The following is a 20,268-nucleotide window of genomic DNA, read 5'->3' on the forward strand; positions in this document are numbered from 1 at the left end:
TCGGTTACACCCGAACTTAGCCTTCCTTACTTGTTATTATTTCTGTACGATCATTAGTTCGAAGCGTGCCAATGCTGTATTTGCAATTCGCTTCTCAATTGATACGTAATCATACCTCGTTGTCGCACAATGGCGCCTTTTAGGTCTTTTTCTTTGCAAAAATCCTAACTTTTGAACTAATGAATATATTTTAAAGGTTTATACTGCACCTGAAAGCTAATTATTTAGACTTTGGACAGTTCAAAATACAGAGTAACAAGGTACTTCACAATAATTAGTCAAAGTTGAAAAATTGTAGAAAAAAAAAAATGTGTGAAAAACTGAAGGACAAACTCTTAACTATTTTTATGAGGATGTTTTTGAACATGAAATCAGATAAACTTATGATTTGTATGAAGGAGTGTGGCTCTACCCACTTATGATTAAAAGTCTTGTCTTAGTAGCAAGGTTATCAATCTCCACCAGACTTGATGGACGCATTACTTCTTTTAAGATGTTATATTCTTATAAAAGTTAAATGTGTGCGCTAGGGAATAAGTATATAAACATTGCTTGAAAATTTATTGAATAAATTTACTTACTTAACCGTCTAAACGGTTATGGCCGTCGAACAAGGCGCGCCAGTCGCTCCTTCGCTCCGCCAACCGGCGCCAATTGGTCACACCAAGGGAGTTTAAATTGTTTTCCACCTGGTCCTTCCAACGGAGTGGGGGCCGCCCTCTACCTCTGCTTCCATAGGCGGGTTCCGATAGAAACACTTTCTTGGCCGGAGCATCATCTTTCATTCGCATAATATGGCCTAGCCAGCGAAGCCGCTGCGTTTTAATTCGCTGGACTATGTTGATGTCTGCATATAGCTCGTACAGCTCATCATTAAATCTTCTTCGGTACTCGCCATCGCCAACGCGTAGAGGTTCATAAATCTTTCGAAGAACTTTTCTCTCGAACACTCCCAAAGCCGCTTCATCTGCTGTTGTCATGGTCCATGCTTCTGCCCCATATAGCAGGACGGATACGATAAGTGACTTGTAGAGTATGATTTTCGTTCGCCGAGAGAGAACTTTACTTTTCAATTGCCTACCTAGTCCAAAGTAGCATTTGTTGGCAAGATTGATTCTTCGCTGGATGTAAGTGCTGATGTTGTTGCTAGTGTTGATGCTGGTTCCCCAATAAACGAAGTCTTTTACTATTTCGAAATTATGGCTGCCAACAGTAGCGTGGTTGCCAAGGTGCGTATGCGCTGACTTTTTGCTCGATGACAGCAGGTACTTCGTTTTGTCCTCATTCACCATCAAACCCATCTTTACCGCTTCTTTTTCCAGTTTGGAGTAAGCAGAACTAACAACGCGGGTGTTTAGGCCGATGATATCAATGTCATCAGCATATGCCAGTAATTGCACGCTTTTATAGTATATTGTTCCAGTGCGGTTAAGTTCTGCAGCTAGTATAATTTTCTCCAGCATCAATTAAAGAAATCGCACGATAGGGGGTCACCCTGTCTGAAACCTCGTTTAGTTTCGAACGGCTCGGAGAGGTCCTTCCCAATTCTGACTGAGCTGATGGTATTACTCAACGTCATTTTGCACAGCCGTATAAGTTTTGCGGGGAAACGAAATTCAGACATAGCGGCATATAGGCAGCTCCTTTGCGTCCTGTCGAAGGCGGCTTTAAAGTCGACGAAGAGGTGATGTGTGTCGATTCTCTTTTCACGGGTTTTTTCCAAGATTTGGCGCATTGTGAAAATCAGGTCTGAAGCTGCACTGATAAGGTCCAATCAGCCGGTTCACGGTGGGCTTTAATCTTTCGAACAATACACTTGAAAAGACCTTATATGCGATATTAAGAAGGCTGATTCCACGATAGTTGGTGCATTTTGCAGTATCCCCCTTCATGTGGACTGGGCAAAGAACACTTAGATCTCAACCGTCGGGCATGCACTCGTCCGCCCATATTTTGATAAGAAGTTGCTGCATGCGCCTTACCAACTCCTCGCCGCCGTACTTGAATAGCTCCGCAGGCAATCCATCAGCGCCCACGGCCTTGTTGTTTTTCAGTCTGGTTATTGCTATTCTAACTTCGTCATAATCGGGCGGGGGGACATATATTCCATCATCATCGGTTGCGGGATCGAGTTCTTCATCTCTGCGCGGTGAATTGCTGCCTCCATTTAGGAGAGCAGAGAAGTATTCCCTCCATAATCTAAGCACTATCTGGACATCAGTTACAAGGTCGCCGTCTTCGTTCATACAGGAGTTTGCCCCCGTCTTAAAACCTTCCGTCTGTCGCCGTATTTTTTGGTAAAATTTTCGGGCGTTATTCCTGGTGACTAGCAGCTCAAGCACCTCGCACTCACGCCTTTCTGCTTCTGCTTTTTTCTTCCTGAAAAAGCGTCTCGCTTTCCTTTTCAACTCACGATAGCGTTCACACACTCCTCTTGTCGCGCTCGCTTTTAACGTAGCCTTGCAGGCAGCGTCTTTTCTTTCGGTTGCAATGCGGCATTCTTCATCGTACCAGTTGTTTTTTCGTGGCCGCCGGTAACCAATTTTTTCCTCGGCGGCAGTACGAAGTGCTGTGGAGATATGCTCCCACTGCTCCTGTATTCCTTCAGGATGAGTTGTGCTCTCAGAGAGCAGGTGTGAGAGTCGAGTTGCGAACTCATTGGCAGTCTGTTGTGATCGACGATTTCCGACGTCTAGCTTTCCTTGTGTTTTTTGTTCCTTGGTTTTAGCCGCGTTGAGCAGAGTGCGTATTTTGGCTGCAACGAGATAATGGTCCGAGTCGATGTTAGGTCCTCGGATCGTGCGCACATCTAAAACACTGGATGCATGCCGTCCGTCTATCACAACGTGATCCATATGATTGCGAGTATTTCGATCAGGAGACAGCCATGTTGCTTGATATATCTTTTTATGCATAAACCTCGTGCTGGATATGACCATGTTTCGAGCACCGGCAAAGTCAATCAGCCTCAGTCCGTTAGGAGAAGTTTCATTGTGTAGGCTGAACTTTTCGACTGTAGGGCCAAAAACACCTTCTTTGCCCACCCTGGCGTTAAAGTCGCCAAGCACGACTTTTATATCATGACGGGGGCAGCGCTCGTATGTGCGTTCTAATTGTTCATAAAAAGTGTCTTTCACCTCATCGTCTTTCTCCTCTGTCGGCGCATGGGCGCAGATGAATGATATATTAAAAAATTTTGCTTTTATTCGGATAGCGGCGAGACGCTCGTCCACAGGCGTGAACGCCAGCACTTGGCGACAAATTCTCTCTCCCATCACGAACCCGACGCCGAAACTACGCTTATTCGTATGGCCACTCCAATAGATGTCACAATTTTTAATCTTCTTTCTTCCTTGCTTCGTCCAATGCATTTCTTGGATGGCGGTGATGTCAGATTTTGTTTTGAAGAGGACATCAATCAGCCGGGCTTCTACACTAATCCCATTCAGAGAGCGGAAGTTCTAGGTGCATGCCCTCAATTCATTGTCCTTAAAACGTTTGCCATGGTCGTCATCAAAGAGAGTGTATTTATCCGAGGCTTGTTGTTATATTTAATTGGAGTATGGTTTTACGTGGCGGTTCCCAAGCCCAGCGCACAATCCGCTCAGCGGGGGTGAAAATATTACTTGCACGTTTATAAAGCGAGCCGCTTGCTCCAAGACAGACGCCCGCTTGCAGCCGGTGCACCTAGAGGTGTACAGACGCTGCCGATGAGATCTCCCCCGGATAGCCCTTAAACCGATTATGTCAGAGTGGCCTAGCCAGGTTGTCGCCTTCTCACATTAGCTTGGCTACCCAGAGGATACTTGGCCGCAAGCGACCGGCAATAGTGAGCTGCTTGAACGGCATGCAAAAGAATCGCTCTGGCCATTCCCGGGTTGATGGCGTCAGAAGCTTTCCCCACTTTCGTGGACTTCTACACACGGCTCCACCCTAATTTTTTTTTTTTAAGAAAAATTATTAAAAGTTGTTCAATATTATTGTATGTGAACCAAAGACGAACAACTAATAAATTTTTGAGCACTGCCCGCTTATTATAAACAGTTTTATCTTAATAACCGCTTTACAAATTTTATTGATTTCTGTAAAAATGTATTACTCTTCTGATAGCCAAAACCTAAGCTTTAAAATAAATATACATAAAGGGTGCTTCAAAACTCATCTTAAAATTTGATAAATTTTAAAAAGATGTAAAAAATAAAATTATATGATTATAATTACTAATTGAAATAACTGTATTATTTATAATAAATAATAAACTTGTATTTATTGATTTCTTTTTTTTTTTCAATAAAATAACAAAACTAAGTACTAAATATTTTTTTTTTTTTTTTGTGATAGAAAAAGGTGGATCATTTATGTAAACTTAACGTAGTCTTCGTTACTTGAAAATATGTCTAACGAAGAAACCATTTCTGAGCTATAGCTGTCTGTAAGATCTTTTTGTGATCTTACATGCCCCATGGATGATATGAGTGGATCAGAAAATATGGTGAACATGGTTTTTCCTAACTCGTGAGATTTTGCAAGCGTTAGTACTTCTATATTTTTTAGTCCTTGTTTTTAGACTCTTCAGATTCTTCAGACAATTCTCCTAATGGTAAACGCTGGTATTTTATTAAATCTTTTCCATGAGCCAAAATTTTATGTACCGTTGGTGTGAGCTTTTTCTCAGGATACTTTTGAAGCAGCAGCTCTGCAGTTTTCGATGCATATTCTCCAAATTTAGGTCCATAACTTTTTCATGGCAATTTAAAATATTTAAAATTACTCTCAATCGTTTGACAATATCTCTATCGACTCCAGTAATGCGAGCAGTCATATCATCGTGTTAAAAAAATCTTCTTGAGGAGTTACCATCATTTGTGTTGCCGTATGCATACTTTGTGCAGCCAACTCTCAGGCCAAGCTTTTTATAGAATGCATCTTGAATTATTATTTTTTTTTCTAATGTTTTGTTTTTCCTTAGATGTTGCATTGCCGTCGAAAACTTCTTGTTGTGGTAGTGTATAAGCCAGTTTCAAAACGAATTCCATGGACCTTATCCTCGCATGCAAAGGATATATTCCATACTCATAATTTAGTTCGTCAATAATTGAATCATCAAGATTTTCAAAGTCTTTTTGACTCTTCTTACAGATTGAACATTTCAATGTAGATGATGTGTTTCTTAGTAAGTTTAAAACTTTTCCATCGACCATTGTTAGAAGAAAATCATGCTATATGATAATAACATTCCCGTCTTCGATTTCAATTATTGTTGGTTCTAATTTTGTGATTTGATTTTTTATATCACTCACTGTAGCTTTTATGAGTTACGAAGACTCCTCATAGTTAAATAATATCGGCCGGCAGAATTTAACTGATGACGGCCGTGGATTTTTCCAATATTCTGAAGCTTCATCTTTTAAACGGAGGGGAACAATAGACGTCATAAACATATTGCCATCTGTAATTGTTCCATCGTCTACATTTATTCTTTGTTTATATGCGCTTTGTCCTGATGATCCATCACAGCCCCATTTATTTATCAATATTAGCCATATTGGCAGTGATTTCAACTTTTCTTCAGAAAAACTTTTCAAGAGTCGCATAGACGTATGATCCATTAAGATTTGGAGCTCAAGTTCAGCTGATATTTCGGTTATTTTGGCTTTTGGAGGAACTGCTTCTTTCTTGGTTTGAGTGATTTGTTTGTATTCAGGGAAAGGATCGGCATTATGTTGCAATAATGACTCACGCAATATATTATATTTATCCTTCGATAAACCGAGATCTATAAACAGCGCCAAAGATTCTTCAGGAGGGTATTTCCTAGGCAGCGCATTTGGGAGTGTGGGAATGCTGCTTTTGATCCTTCCCAGTCACACTGGACTTGCTAACGCAACTGCTCCTATAATATGAGACTTGGTGTTTTCTTCATCCTTTTTATATTTAATAGCCAATGCTTCTGAAAGATAAGTCGTGGCAATATTTCTAGTATTATCTGACAGCTTCCTTTTCCTCGTGTAGGTCGAACATTCTTCTATGGGTTTTGTTGGTCTTCCTCTAGTACGATTGGTTGATGTGCTAGGCATTTATTCGTCCAAAAAACTTTTACCTGCTAGCCAGCTTTCATGCTCACTTATAAACCTTGAAGTAGAACAACCGACTGCTTGCCATTTTCTTTGTACTGGAATGTAGAGGAAGCCAATTTTTTCTTTCAAGTCTTCGTCTTCTTTATTGCATGCTTCATTTGGTAATTCTGTCATAATAGCCTCAACGCACTCTGCTTTTGTCTTTGAAGCTTTGAACACCTCAAATGGTTTGCAGTCTTCTAGAGACATATTAAAATTTTCCATCGAGTGTATCTTACTAAGAAAATATGTGAGCTATATTTATGTTTATTTAAATACACAGAATACTTTATTCTATATGCTCCAAAAAACGACTGATTCTGGGCGTTGTATTAAACATTACTTTATATACTCAAATTATGGAAATGATTTCCAGGTACATTATGCAGCTTGTAACCGAAAAATTTGGTTTTATTAACAAATTCCAACAACAAAAGTGACCGTACTAAATTCGCCTCCTTCTTACCTATACCTGCTCAGGCGCGTATTTATACCCAAGGTTGCTTCACTTTATTTGATGTAAAAAGTGAAATCGCAGGTAGACGCAGGTAGACCTTATGAATTCAGGCAACTGAATATTTAGCAAATACCCATTGTAAATTTCACGGAGACCTTTTGTGTCCTTTTTTTTTATTTTCCATCAAAGTTCGAAAAAGGTCCTAAATATAGGCTTTTCGAAAAATAGGTAGATCTGACAACTTTTATAAAAAAAAAAACAAATTATATATTTTGCTTCAACCTAGAATTAAATATCCTTTCGTTATAATACAAGAAAGCGGTAGCAGGCCGTTTTGTTTAGAGACAAAACAATTTTTAATACAACAAAAAAGAACAGAAAATACAAATTTTTCTAAGTGTTAAATATTAATCAACTTTGAGCGACTCTACCTCCTAAAATGTCATTTTCTGTTTAATAAGAGTTATATATTCGTAATCCCTGGAAAATTCTCTATTAAATACATGCACAGTGAAATTCCTTATAACCGGACACTCACCGTGGCAGTGTTTTTGTCCGGCTATGGGAGATGTCCGCTTATAAGGGCTGAAGTCACAAAATATATACCACACATATAAATTATATTGTACATAAAAAAAAAAAAATAAATGTAAGGCGCGATAACCTCCGAAGAGATCTAAGGCCGAGCTTCTCTTCCAATTTGCGTCGTGCTCCTCTTGATTTTTCCCTACAAATTGGCCGGACGGGACCTACATGTTTTATGCCGACTCCGAACGGCATCTGCAAGGCAGATGAGTTTTCACTGAGAGCTTTTCATGGCAGAAATACAATCGGAGCGCTTACCAGACACTGCCGAGGGGCGACCCCGCTTAGAAAAATTTTCTTCTAATTGAAAAATCTTATTTCTAAAATTTTGATGTTGCTTTGCCCGGGAGTTGAACCCAGGGCATACGGCATGATAGGCGGAGCACGCTACCATCACACCACGGTGGCCGCCATACATAGTACATAGTTTATCTAAGAAATTTTTGGAAGTAACGAATATTTGCATACTTTAGTATTGCATATAAATACATACATATACATATATTGATTAAGTACATTGTACATTGCATTCCTTATCTCCAGCCATGTTAGCACAGAACAAAATTGTGAGTCTTTCCTTTGATAGTTTACCGCCCACGCATTTTTCGGATTTAAGAGCGAGGCTTTTGCCAGGTATGGCACGAAAGAAAAAGCTACTTTCATCTGCGTTGTAAATGTTTTGAGGCTTGTAACCGGTCAACAGAGATGGCAGTTTTGTCCTAGGTACACCCAGTTTGCCTGCAATTTCCATTGCCTTGCTTTCAAAGTGGGACCAGAAATCGAAATGTTTTGACTTCTAGCCTTAGCGAGCCAATTAGAACACATCTTACCTATTGCAGAGCCACCTTCTTTAAGAAAAATTCGCTTCTTATGAAGATTAACTCCAGATTCCCATTTATAACGAATTTGTTCTTTATTTTTATAGATTTCAGCAGCTTGTGTTTTGCCAATATGGAACCTTTCAAAGCAAAAGAAACGTGTACCTACTACCACTAAATTTTTGGGCTCACTATACTTTACGTTTTTGCAACTCCACGTACTGATAATTTATCTTTTTTTGAAAACATTAATAATTTCCATTTTTTCTTTAATAGAAAGTAACTTCTTTTTCGGCGCCGTGACAACAAACTGAATGGAAAACTTCCCTTACATACATGTTAAAAGGGGAATCACCTATTTCATTTTTATAATGCACAACAAAGCTAGCTTGTGATATTTTTGAATTTTGTCCGGTTATGAGAAATTTTTTTATGAAAATGGTTTGAAATACTATGTCCGCTTCCGGTTATTAGAGTGTCCGTTTATTAGGATGATATTTGTATGAAAAAATTAATGAAAAACATGTGTGCCCAAAATCTGTCCGGTTATTGGAGATGTCCGGTTATAAGGACTGTCCGTAATGGGGAATTTCACTGTATTAGGTTTATCGAACGCTTTCATGAAATTTTTGATTTTTGCCAGGCTTTTCGGGTAGAGGCGCCATAGTACGTCGTCAACAATTTACAAATTGAGGAAATAAACAACTAACTACTTTTCCATCGTCCATTCCAGTCGTTTATGTTTCGCGTTATTGTTTTCACGTAGTTGACGTGCGCGCTTTATCTTTTAACGAATGCGCAGGGCCACTTTGTATAAGCAAATTTGTGATTTTACAAAAAAAAAAAATTTTAATAAACAAAATACTGTAGACACGCGTTTATATAGTGTGAATATTCCTACAACTTATGTATGTACATAAATGCCTACAAATTTGTAAATTTCTCTCCAAACAATTAGAAAACTTAGCGTGACGTGCCGTCCAAAGTAAAAAAAAAATAGGAAAAAGTTAAAACAAAATATTTCATACCTAATTTTAATTTCCTTTTTCTCCGTAAGCCGCTACAACAAAACGAATTTAGAAAAAAAAAATTAAAATTGTGCAACACCACTTTTTATAATTATTTAATCATAATTATTTGCAATCATCGTATTTTAATGTTAACAATTTTTGTGCATTCAATTCTAAATGGATTAAATAATATAAAAGCGGTGAGTTGAAGCATTTAAATATATGAACTATATATGTACATGGGCCATTCCATAGCAAGTCATCCTAATGATGGCTTTTGTATCATCAAATATGCTGAAACTTAAGTATTTATAGTATACATTGTATACCAACAACAATACTCAATTATTTGTATACGCTGATAAAAGCCTGCATCCATAATACTTAAAATAATCCCCAAGTGATCGTGAAGTGATTATGTAACAGTCGCTGATTGTTTTCGAAATAGCCTCGAAATGATCCAGAAATTGTTGCTAAATGATACCTGAAATAATCCCAAAGGCGTCATTTAATTGTTCCAAATTGCTTCTGAAATAGTCTCGAAATAATTACGAAAATAAAACCCGAACTTATTCTAATGATCGTGTCACTGTTCCGAAATTAGTCTCAAAATGATCCAGAAGTTGTCGCGAAATGATGTTTGATTGTCCCAAATTGGTCCCGTAATAGTATCGAAATAATTACGAAAATAATCCTGAAGTAATTCTGAAATTGTTCCCAATTGGTCCCGAAATAGGCTCGAAATAATGTCGGAGATAATTCCGAAGTGATCCTGAAATCATCCTGCAACTGTTCCGAAATTATACCTAAAATAATTCCAAAGTGATCCTGAAATTGTTTCAAATTGGTTACGCAGTAGTCTCGAAATGATTCAAAAGTTGTCCCGAAATGGTGCTTCATTGTTCCAAATTGGTCCCCAAATAGGCTCCAAATGATTCCGGAGATAATTAAGTAGTGATCCTGAAATGACCGTGTAACTATACCGAAATTATATCAAAAATAATCCACGAGTGATCCTGAAATTATTCCAAGCTGGTTCCGAAGTCGTCTCGAAAGGATCCACAAGTTGTCGCGAAATGGCGCTTAATCGTTCCACAAGCGTTGCAGGTGTTGACAGCAATTTTTCAGATACAAATTCGGCACACTCTAGAACTAGCACCTTTTGCTACTAGCCCGACTGGTATAATCTTGCCGACCCATCAAGCCTTTGGGTCTGTGAACTCTAGTCAGAGGCTGCGCAGAGGCGTGTGAGTATATTTGCTGCCACAGGACAATGGTTCAAGTCAATATTTAGACCTCTTAGCGTAAGTACAGCAAAAACACTGAAGCTTCGAACATCGTCAATAATGCCGTAAGGGATCTGGTTTCATGTTTTTAGATCAGTAGGGGACTGTAGTTCATATTCGTTGCCCGGAACTTCATACTTCAGTTGGTCATATAGCGCACCATGATGAAGTCGGTGAAACTGAGCCCGTTGGGGGTGTTATAGCATGGAGATTAAATCATTCAACTGTTGAAGGAAGCCAGCTCAACCTAACCTAACGCAAGTCCAGCGCGAAACCCGGGTATGAGATTAAGATTGTTGGCTCCAAGTATAGGATATAGACATAAGTCGACTTAATACAAAGTATCATTTAAAACATCTATCTATTAAGCCTGAAAATGAGTCATTTCCCATAAGTTGCATTAATCTTTAAATACACTGTACAGCAGCGGTTATGCTACAAAGTAGCCAGAGTCATTTTTTGAAAGATGGCATCATGCAAATTATTTCTTCTTAACAAACTTATAATCCAGCATGTCTGATTTGCTTTTAAATTCAATACAAATGTTAAAGAGGTGACAATGTATCCTTTAACCCTGTTTACGGAATCCTGATCTTTAAACCTACATAATATTTGTTCTTATAAAATAGGTAATATTTATACTAATGCTTGGAAACCACTATTTTTTCACAATTTTCAATGAGGTATTAGGAAGTTGCTATATGTTGTTGCAATATACTGCTAATGAATTTTTCAGCGTTTTCACGCCAGGGGTAAAAAAACTATCAAAAGGCCTTATCGTAGAGAGTTGAAGTGCTGGTATGAAATACTAAGCTTTTCTATGACACCAAAATTGAAGCTTCTGCAGATATTTTACAAATTCAACAAATACCACGTAGGCGTAAACCTCAGACGTGTTGACCTATAAATAAGTTCAGCGAAAATAGTATGTTCGAAGTTCGTTGGTTGGTTGGTTGCTGTGCCGCCCGGCTATGGAGCCGGGCCCAAGTAGCGCTCTAGGTGCCATTTTGATGCACTTTCTCCTGGAACCAATTATATGTTGGCTGATGTACCCTGCGTAAAGCTTTACTCAAACCACTTGGTTAAAACTATAAACCTACTGATGTCCTTGATGCGGCAGTTTGACACCGCCCTTAAATCGGGAAACACATAGTTGCCTAGAGTTCGGGACCGAAATTTCGCGAGGGCTGGGCACTCGCAGAGGAAGTGAGTAAACGATTCCTCGGCACCCTCCTGTCTACAGCTCCTACACCTCTCAATGTAGGGGATACCCATTCTACTCGCGTGCTGGCCAAACGGTCAGTGCCCTATAATAGTGGCCGTGATTCTGTATATTTCCTGCCTAGACATATTTAGTAGATCATCGGTTCTTTTTTGTGTCCGTAGAGTACCAATCACGGATTGCTATTTTCCTAAGATAGGTGAGAATGTCTCTTTTAATTGATGTGAGTGGTGGATGTACAGCGACTGCTTCCGTCATGTCTGACGATGCTCCCTCCTTTGCTATTTCATCCGCTTTTTCGTTGCCCTCAGTGTTCCTGTAGCCGGGTATCCGCTGAGTGTGATAGCCGCCTAGTTAGCTGCTTCACGGAGCATCCTCTTACAGTTATCGACGGCTTTTGAGGATGTGTACGGTGCTTCTGGCGCTTTTAGCGTCGCTTGACTGTCGGAATATATGACTACCTCACCGTCTATCCGGTTCTGCAGCAGGAAGATGTAGGCCCTCTCTATTCCTTGCAGCTCTGCTTGGAAAATGCCAGCTGTGTTTGGAAGGCGGATGGGGATTGCGCATTTAGTTGGTTGGAGAAGACACCTGCGCCGACGCCGCAGTCCATTTTGGATACGTCAGTGTAGAGTGAGGTGACCCCCTCCCTGCCAACTTTGTCGGCCGACCAATTCGTTCTAGAGGGTATCTGCACCTTGTAATTTCTGTCGAAGATCAGTGTTTTTGAGAGGTAATCTCTTGTCGAATCCACATGGGCGTGCCTTGTTAGGATGACACTGTGGCCATATCGTTTTTCTGCCCAACATCTAGACTTCCTTAGCCTGATGGCTGAGCTGATCGTTGTATATCTGATGTGGAGGGCCAGTGGCAGCGGGTTAAGTACAACATTTAGTGCGTCCGTCGGGCAGGATCTAAGTGCACCTGTTACCTCTGCGCATGCTGCCCTTTGGAATTTGTCTATTTTTTTAGTGTTGTATTGCTTGTGCAGGGCAGGCCACCGCGATGTGTTGCAAGAAAAAGTTCTAATTTTGTTACACTGTGCTATCGTTTATTCAAACACTTGTTAGGACAACCTTTTTTCAGCGCCGACACCTCTCTCATATCAATTAATTCAAAACAATTACCCGAATAATATAAATGACTTACAATTATTTTATATATTTCACATTTTCTGAGTTATTAGAAAAAATGTGCGCGACGGAGCTAGTGATCAAGTTAGTGTAATAATAATTTGTTGCGCTATATATCTAAGAGGGTATAGGCCCAGGTGTTATGACTTTCATTGCATTTTTCTGCAAATAGTTCTGAACTGCTTTAGCGAATAAAGTTTTGCTGAAGAAGCTTTTCATATCAGAAATTCACTCCCTTTCCGACTTGCTTGACGCTACTTTACGCAGGCTATGAATCTCGGGCTTTGGGTATGGTAGTTAAGCACACTATCCCCATACTACGTTCTCGTTAAAGTCATAAGAAAATAAATAAAACAAAATAAAAACTACAATTTAATCTTAATTGCGTTTGAATATTTATAACAAAGGAACACGATTTAATAAACCAGTGCATGATCCCATCAAAGGTTATGACATCACATTAAATAGATTCGTGTTTTCTAATGATAATACAGATTTGTTAATTATCAAGTCAAATACTTTGACATGCGTTTCAAATGCGATTATCTATATCGCTATGGCACTTTCCCCCCTACGGTCTCTAGCTTTACTTCCCACGAAGCTCAGCATTCCATTCATATTTTTCTAGTAAATTTTTATTGCAAATTAACAAATTATTAATCTAATTGAATAGCAAATGTTTCTTATTTTTTACTACTGTATTATGAAGGGATAACGCCGTGGCTAGTGAGAGGTTAAGTGGGGTTGTGTAGGTAGGTATTGCATGCTGGAATTTCTAATGACATATTAACAAGTGCTAAATATGCGGTTCGTTAAGTGAAGTGGTTGCTAAGAGCCAGACAAAGTTTTATTGCTTGTAGCTCCTCCTCTGCTACCATAAATATCGATAACTCGCTCCAAACCTTCGGGGAGTGTCTTTATTGCTACAACAATAACAACAGTAATAGCTAAATCATGATACAAATATGAATGTACATATATATGTTTATCATTCGGAACTATAGTGTGGGGGCGTGATTGCCCAGAAAGTTCAATGTGGTCAAAGTAATTCGTTCCGAGGTAGTCGGGCAAAGGCAAAGGACAATCAACATCGATAATACCTTAAGGGAGTTGATGCAGAAGAGGGCAAACAGTTTTTGGAATCAATAGCAAGAACTTGCCACCATGCCACAAGCCGCTTTCGCCTCGCTCCAAAACCGAGTTATGAAACAGCCAGTTAAACAAATTATGATGCCCTTGAATGAGTGACTTCATCCTTGAGCTGATTTATAAAGTGTCATGTTATTGTTATAATGTCACCACCATAAACTGCCTACAAACCGCGATGGTAAGAGCTATCTTATTCTACTATATCATCACCATTTGATTGCTGGCACTTGACAGAAACTCAGTGGGACTTCCTTCTATACCCACAAAGGTTCTGGAAGCAATTTCCAATTTCACCGACCATCCAACTAGATTATAAGTTCTCTATTAGAATCCCAGTCAAGTACGAATAGGACGATATATTAACTTTAAACCCAGGTCCCACAACAGCCTACACGGATGTCTCCCAGCATAATGGAAATGTGTGCAGTAATTCCTTAGTAGAAGATTTTTGTTTCTTCTTAGGTAATCCATTACGCCCTGGCACTAGCATCTTCTAATAGCAGCTCAACTGCTATGGGAACGATTTTTCGACGCCTCTAACTTTCAGAATTGTTTGTTTTAGTCGCCTATTCCAGGTGGAAAACGATTTAAACTCCCTTGGTGTGACCAATTGGCGCCGGTTGGCGGAGCGAAGGAGCGACTGGCGCGCCTTGTTGGACGGTCATAACCGTTTAGACGGTTAAGCGCCAATTAAGTAATAAGTAAGAGAGAATATTTACGGTCCTTTACGACGGTCTCCCATAACCGTGATATGGACCCAGGTCACTGTGGTGTACCTTGAAACTTTCCTGCTGATGAGACAGCCGGAGCAGCTAGTATAAGATTATAAAAACCATAAGATTATACTGGAGGGGCGACATAAGGTCAACGGCAACTTGATTTTAATACCACTTAAATTTTCCACAAAGTCAGCTGAAGCAATGGCGATATGAGCTGGTCACAACGTCAAATTTTAAATGGTTACAATCCAACAATATTGACATTATGACCACCCTATAATTCCGAAATAGGCATAAAGTCCACTCTTTTTTTCTTGAGTGGCCATATGTTCAGTTATTTTTTTTTTCGCACCTCCACATATTGAAATGTTAGTGACTATTGAATAACAGTTAAGTTTTATTATTTTTGATATATCTTTGTTCGGTCGGATAAAAATATAATTTTGTTTTATTTAAAATTTTGGGTTACGGTGCTCCTATTCTTACATTTGATCATATTTTAATAAAAAATCGGATAGAAAATTGCGGTAGTTTCATTAAAGTGCAAAATCGGATTAAACGCTTGGCCGGTGGGGATTTCTTCGAAATAAAAACATATTCAAATAAAATTCGAATGAATCCTGATTTTTATTCGTTTTTGTACTGATTTTAAATTACTGTATAGGATTATGACCATTTTCTGGAATGGTTATAAGGTCAAGCGGAAACAATTAAGAAAAAACATAAGGTCGATTGACATTGTGACTGTTTGACGTGGTCATAAAGCCAATTGATCTCATCGCCATTTGAAGTGGTTATAACGCCAATTGATCTTATGGTCATTATGGCGATTGATCTTTTGAACTTTGAACTTATGGAACCCCACCCGTTACTACCTATCCACAGTTCTATTCAGCTAATACTAATCAGCATAAATGTAAACCTTCCGATTAAAGCGTATTAGTCTAAAAGCTGGTAGAAATACGTCAAAAACCTAAATCGCTAAGAATTATACAGAATCGTAGGGCAAACTCTGAGGTTCCTATCGATCCTTAATGCGATATTTTCATTCGCCGGGTAAGCGATCGTAGATAGTACTCAAACCCTTCTCAGCACTTTGCTGAGTTCTATTTAAAGTACCTGTGAGACCGAGTTTGCTACTCTATTTTTTTATATGTACACTAGCAGACCTGGTAGACGTTGTTCTGCCCTAAATTTGGTCTATCTGTATAAAGTTTAATAAGCTTTTTCCGTCTAACTCTGCACTCACCCCTCTACACTTTTTCCTAATCTTTGTATTCATTCCTCCCTCCGTATTTTTCGCTGCATCTATCTCCATCTTCGTCTCATTCTATCTCTTTCTCAGTCTCCTCCTTCTATCTTTTGTATTCTCTCAGGTTTTTCTCATTCTTCTTCATATCTTATTGCCAGTCCCAGAGGGTGGGATGTTTTTTTTGCCAGTCCCATTCCGAGTCTCAGTCCCAGTTCCACTCTTCAGTCTCAGTCCCAGTCCTAGTCCTAATCTCAGTCCCAGTCCGTCTCTGGTCTATTTCGCGGAAAAAAGCATCGTAAATACTAATATAGGCAAATTTATATACCAAATTTCAGGCAAATTGAATAGGAAGTATATAAATAGGTATGTGGGTATTGTTAATTCATGTCTTTATTTCGGCCTCGCATATTTTCAGTTTTGCCAGGCTGCAGCGACTAAATCGAATATCACACAGCTTTCATTTGATATCCATAATACACACACATTCCAGGGGTATCCGGCTCCATGTTTTGGCCTATATCTCGAGACCCTAGTCACCCAGCGATGTAAAACTTACTCTGTACTAAAGCATACATCAACAGCTTTCATTTGATATCCATAATACACACACATTCTAGGGGTATCCGGGTCCATGTTTTGGCCTATATCTCGAGACCCTAGTCGCCCAGTGGTGTAAAATTTACTCTGTACTAAAGCACACATCAACAGCTTCAATTTGATATCCATATTCTAGAAACACATTCTAGGGGTACCCGGGTCCACGTTTTGGCCTATATCTCGAGACCCTAGTCACCCAGGGGTATGAAAATTACCCTCTACTTAAGCACTCATCAACAGTTTTCATTTGACATCCATATTCTAGAAACACATCCTAGGGGTACCCGGGTCCAAGTTTTGGCCTATATCTCGAGACCCTAGTCACCCAGGGGTATGAAAATTACCCTCTACTTAAGCACTCATCAACAGTTTTCATTTGACTTCCATATTCTAGAAACACATTCTAGGTGTACCCGGGTCCACGTTTTGGCCTATATCTCGAGACCCTAGTCACCCAGGGGTATGAAAATTACCCTCTACTTAAGCACCCATCAACAGTTTTCATTTGACATCCATATTCTATAAACACATTCCAGGGGTACTCGGGTTCACGTTTTGGCCTATATCTGGACACCCTAGTCACCAAGGGTTATGAAAATTACCCTCTACTAAAACACTCATCAACAGCTTTCATTTGACATCCATATTCTAGAAACATATTCTAGGGGTACCCGGGTCCACGTTTTGGCCTATATCTCGAGACCCTGTGCGTCGATCCTGAATTTTCTTTGCTATAAACCCCACGGAGCCCGAGACCTTTCCAACGAATGCAAAGCCGTGGAAATCGGTTTGTGCGTTCTGGAGTTATAGCGTCAGGAAGGAAAATCCGACTTATTTTTATATTATAGATATACATATTATATATTTTTATTTACCAATATCTGATTTCCTTAAAAATAGATTGCAGAAACATATTAAACACTAACCGCAAAATTAACTGGAATGGAAAATTTGAAATGGGTAATTCCAGCCTATAGTATAAGGGATTGTTATGACAATTAGTGAAATCGAGAACTAAGTTATTTAGGTCGAGCATCTTCATGCGCCGAATTATTAATTTCAAATATTTTTTTAGTTATACACTATGCAAATCTCACAAATTTATTACGTTCCAAAAACTTGTAAGTTTCACGAATAACAACTATCAGTTAGTTTAATTAAATGTCAACTTACTTCCCTAAGCGCCATCTGCTGGAAAGTAGTTAAATAGTTAGATGTCGTTTTCAAATTGAGCATATGTCTCTAGTGTTCAACGTCAGCAAATTACCATGGTGAAATATCTTTTTGCTATGGTGATAAATCTTTCTAATAGTAATCTGAGAGACATTGCAATTATTCATTTCATTTTTGCCAAAAATATGTATTTAAATATATTTGGCTAGAATTTGCCACGGTGACTTGATATTGCATTTGAATTTATTTAGGGTGCGTGAAAAAATTAAGTCGAATCATGTGTAAGAGGTTTTTACAAAGATTTTAAACTTTAATGTTCTTCTTTAAAGCTTTAATGGAATATGTGTAAGTAGAGTACTATTTCGTCTAACTACTTCAACCCTAAATGGCAACCCTGCGCAAAAATGTCCCTATTGTAATGCGTAGGGAAATACCTTACGTTTGATACCCGTATCGGCATATCTCATGCAATTTTTTTTAGTTTCGAATAGGTGGCAACCCTAAATGACAACCCTACTCAAAAATGTCCCTATTGTAATTCGGAGTGAAATACCTTTCGTTTAATACCCATATCGACACATCTCATGCAATTTTTTTTATTTCGAATAGGTGGCAACCCTAAATGGCAACGCTACTCAAAAATGTCCCTATTGTAATGTGGACTGAAATACCTTTCGTTTGATACTTATATCGGTATATCTCATCCATTTTTTTTTTAATTTCGAATAGGTGACAACCCTAAATGGCAACCCTACTCAAAAATGTCCCTTTTGTAATGCGGAGTGAAAGACCTTTCGTTTGATACCCATATCGACACATCTCTTGCAATTTTTTTAGTTTCGAATAGGTGGCAACCCTAAATGGTAACCCTACTCAAAATGTCGCTATTGTAATGCGGAGTGAAATACATTTCTTTTGATACCCATATCGGCATATCTCATGCAATTTTTTTTTTAATTTCGAATAGGTGGCAACCTTGTGAAACATTCTAAGTGGCAACACCTAGGTAGAAGGTCTTAGAAGATGATACATTATCTCTGTGCCAAATTTCATTTAAATCGGTTGAGCCGTTCCCGAGATCGTTCGGCTATACAAATATACAAGAATTGCTCGTTTAAAGTTATAAGATGAGATAATGTTCGAACTCGGCATAAAATTAAAAGGCGTGTACAGTTGTTTTAAAGATTCAAAAAATAAAAGAGAACTTAGTTAACGTCTCATTATAACATGTTATTATATTATAATTATTTTTGTTGCCTATAACATAAAATACTATTATTATTACAAATTTTACCTTGAAAACACTCTAACAAAATTTTCTATTCACTTTTTCATTGCAGTGTTTGTATCGTGAATACCCCTATTTGTGGTTGGCTGTGGCCGAGAGTGCACTAGATCAACACAACAGCGTAAATTTATAAATTTATATTTATTAAATATACATGCTACATATTACAATGAGAATTACTGAAAACAAGTACATGTATTTGATAAATACACACACACATATACATATCTACATAGTTATGCATATTAGTGGTAAATGAATAAAGTAATAAATTTAAAAGTTCAATTGATTTCACATTCAGCAAATTCTGTCAACATTTAGTTACGCTGTCAAGCTGTCATATTGTCAAGTGTCTTTGGGTCTCATAAAAGTGCTGATATTTGTTTATACATACATATATGGGTATATGCGTTGATACAAACAAATGTGTGTTCGTTTATGTTTTGTGTTTGTGCGCCGCGCGGGTGCGAAATGTCAAGGAGCCACTAACAAAGTTCATAATTGTGGGAATTAACGAAGTGTAACAATAAAAACATATAAATATTAATAATCATAAATAATATTTAACAAATGAAAATTGTTAAACATTTTTCCAAAAATATTAATTATAAATTATTGCTGCGACAGAAATTATTTGATGAATGCTTTTGTGCACAAAAGTTTCAATCAAATTATTTTGATTAAAATGTATTCGAATAGTGCAGTGCTTAATATTTACGTAAAATTTTTCAAAATGTGAAATGAATTTAGTGTTTTTAACAGCAACTTACAAACAGCGTAAATAGCAGATATGTCAACTGATTTGCACAATTTGGAATTGGTGCATGTGGAAAATCATAATGAATGCTTAGTAAAGAAGGTAAGTGTTTAAAAACTTATTGTTGTTGCGTTTTGATATATATATTGTCTATTTAATGTGTAAAATATTTTTTTCCCAAAGTTGCTACTTTCACGCCAGATAAACTGTTTTTATGCTGGTCGGTCCGTGGGTACCACACATAGACAGAATGAGACCATAATATTACCAGAAGTTTGCTCACAAACAAACAAACTGAAAAATCCTATCAGAAACCAGAAACCTATATTATAAAACAACTGCGTCCTCTATGTAAATACTAAAATCTTTCCAGGACCTATGCTACTTGTTGCTTCTAGATCTGAAGCGTGACACAGGCATTAGCTAGTGCCTTAGCCTGGCGAGCGCAAGAAATGAACACAAAACAGGATCGAACATTTCCTCCTCCAACCCGCACTTCGTACAACTGTTATCACTGACTAGGTCTAGATTAATGGCCATCGTTTTACTCATCATGAGCCTACAGTGCCATATTTTCAATGATAAGAGTAACTTTGTTAGTCTAAGGCTGTAAGATCTGCCTGTGATCTTGTTACATTGCTTTTTTCTTTTACCGGCCTTATCATTCCTGTCTCAACAAAATTATGCTCAAAACATTGGACGTGGA

General features: G+C 38.4%; 1 protein-coding gene across 2 annotated transcripts in view; it reads left to right on the forward strand.

Moving 5' to 3' along the window:
• dpp (decapentaplegic) overlaps positions 1 to 20,268 on the forward strand; it is a 337,917-nt gene that overhangs the window by 22,334 nt on the left and 295,315 nt on the right. For both annotated transcript variants that reach the window (XM_067768139.1, XM_067768140.1), the window contains exon 2: positions 18,858 to 19,664. The gene's annotated coding sequence lies outside the window, so the exon portion shown is untranslated. The remainder of the gene's footprint in view (positions 1 to 18,857; positions 19,665 to 20,268) is intronic.

The sequence above is a fragment of the Eurosta solidaginis genome, chromosome 2 (genome assembly GCF_040869045.1).
Source record: "Eurosta solidaginis isolate ZX-2024a chromosome 2, ASM4086904v1, whole genome shotgun sequence".
Taxonomy (NCBI): Eukaryota; Metazoa; Arthropoda; class Insecta; order Diptera; family Tephritidae; genus Eurosta; species Eurosta solidaginis.